The sequence below is a fragment of the Arachis stenosperma genome, chromosome 9 (genome assembly GCF_014773155.1).
Source record: "Arachis stenosperma cultivar V10309 chromosome 9, arast.V10309.gnm1.PFL2, whole genome shotgun sequence".
NCBI lineage: Eukaryota > Viridiplantae > Streptophyta > Magnoliopsida > Fabales > Fabaceae > Arachis > Arachis stenosperma.
Window position 1 is genome coordinate 32893879 of NC_080385.1, and position 2439 is coordinate 32896317.

At 40.7% G+C, this 2439-nt stretch overlaps 1 non-coding gene across 1 annotated transcript; it reads left to right on the forward strand.

Annotated features, from left to right (window-relative positions):
• Nucleotides 1-1415: 1415 nt before the first annotated feature.
• On the forward strand, nt 1416-1523 carry LOC130953542 (small nucleolar RNA R71). Its single transcript, XR_009075711.1, has one exon. It is a non-coding gene; the product is annotated as a small nucleolar RNA R71 (small nucleolar RNA).
• Nucleotides 1524-2439: the final 916 nt, after the last annotated feature.

The window sequence follows — 2439 nt, forward strand, 5'->3', positions numbered from 1 at the left end:
GTGGCCAGGAAGGGTCTGCCAAGGATGATGGTTTCATCCATGCACTTCCCAGTCTCTAGGATTATGAAATCCGCAGGGATGTAATGGTTTTCAATCTTCACCAAAACATCCTCTACAAGTCCATGAGCTTGTTTTCTTGAGTTGTCTGCCATTTCTAATGAGATTCTTGCAGCTTGCACCTCAAAGATCCCTAGCTTCTCCATTACAGAGAGAGGCATGAGGTTTACACTTGACCCTAAGTCACACAGAGCCTTCTTGAAGGTCATGTTGCCTATGGTACAAGGTATTGAAAACTTCCCAGGATCTTGTCTCTTTTGAGGTAATTTCTGCCTAGACAAGTCATTCAGTTCTTTGGTGAGCAAAGGAGGTTCATTCTCCCAAGTCTCATTTCCAAATAACTTGTCATTTAGCTTCATGATTGCTCCAAGGTATTTAGCAACTTGCTCTTCAGTGACATACTCATCCTCTTCAGAGGAAGAATACTCATCAGAGCTCATGAAAGGCAGAAGTAAGTCCAATGGAATCTCTATGGTCTCATTTTGAGCCTCAGATTCCCATGGTTCCTCAGTAGGGAACTTAGTAGAGGCTAGTGCACGTCCATTGAGGCCTTCCTCAGTGGCGTTCACTGCCTCTCCTTCCTCTCCAAATTCGGCCATGTTGATGGCCTTGCACTCTCCTTTTGGATTTTCTTCTGTATTGCTTGGAAGAGTACTTGGAGGGAGTTCAGTAATTTTCTTGCTCAGCTGTCCCACTTGTGCCTCCAAATTCCTAATGGAGGACCTTGTTTCATTCATGAAACTTTGAGTGGTTTTGATTAGATCAGAGACCATGGTTGCTAAGTCAGAGGGGTTCTGCTTAGAATTCTCTGTCTGTTGCTGAGAAGATGATGGAAAAGGCTTGCTATTGCTAAACCTGTTTCTTCCACCATTATTGTTGTTGAAACCTTGTTGAGGTCTCTCTTGATTCTTCCATGAGAAATTTGGGTGATTTCTCCAAGAAGAATTATAGGTGTTTCCATAGGGTTCTCCTAGGTAATTCACCTCTTCCATTGAAGGGTTCTCAGGATCATAAGCTTCTTCTTCAGATGAAACATCCTTAGTACTGCTTGGTGCATTTTGCATTCCAGACAGACTTTGAGAAATCAAATTGACTTGTTGAGTCAATATTTTATTCTGAGCCAGTATGGCATTCAGAGTATCAATCTCAAGAACTCCTTTCTTCTGACTAGTCCCATTGTTCACAGGATTCCTTTCAGAAGTGTACATGAATTGGTTATTTGCAACCATTCCAATTAGCTCTTGAGCCTCTGTAGGCGTCTTCTTCAGATGAAGAGATCCTCCAGCAGAGCTATCCAAAGACATCTTGGACAGTTCAGAGAGACCATCATAGAAAATACCTATGATGCTCCATTCAGAAAGCATGTCTGAGGGACACTTTCTGATCAATTGTTTGTATCTTTCCCAAGCTTCATAGAGGGATTCTCCATCCTTCTGTCTGAAGGTTTGGACTTCCACTCTAAGCTTACTCAATTTTTGAGGTGGAAAGAATTTTGCCAAGAAGGCATTGACTAGCTTTTCCCATGAGTCCAGGCTTTCTTTAGGTTGTGAGTCCAACCATGTTCTAGCTCTGTTTCTTACAGCAAAAGGGAATAGCATAAGTCTGTAGACCTCAGGGTCAACCCCATTAGTCTTGACAGTGTCACAGATTTGCAAGAATTCAGCTAAGAACTGATGAGGATCTTCCAATGGAAGTCCATGGAACTTGCAATTCTGTTGCATTAGAGAAACTAATTGAGGCTTAAGCTCAAAGTTGTTTGCTCCAATGGCAGGGATAGAGATGCTTCTCCCATAGAAGTCGAGAGTAGGTGCAGTAAAGTCACCCAGCACCTTCCTTGCATTGTTGGCATTGTTGTTATTTTCGGCTGCCATGTCTTCTTCTTTGAAGAATTCGGTCAGGTCCTCAACAGAGAGTTGTGCCTTAGCTTCTCTTAGCTTTCGCTTCAAGGTCCTTTTAGGTTCAGGGTCAGCTTCAACAAGAATGCCTTTGTCTCTGCTCCTGCTCATATGAAAGAGAAGAGAACAAGAAAATATGGAATCCTCTATGTCACAGTATAGAGATTCCTTGAGGTGTCAGAGGAAGAAGAAAGATAGAAGACAGAAGTAGAAAATTCGAAATTATCAAAGAAGATGGAGTTCGAATTTTGCATTAAGGAATAGTGTTAGTCCATAAATAGAAGGATGTGGGAAGAAGGGAAGTGATTTTCGAAAATTAAGTAAAGATTTTTGAAAACATTTTTGAAAAACACTAATTGATTTTCGAAAATAAGAGTGGGAAAGAAATCAAGTGATTTTTGAAAAAGATTTTGAAATTAGAAGTCAAAAGATTTGATTAAAAACTATTTTGAAAAAGATGAGGTTAAGAAGATATGATTGGTTTTAA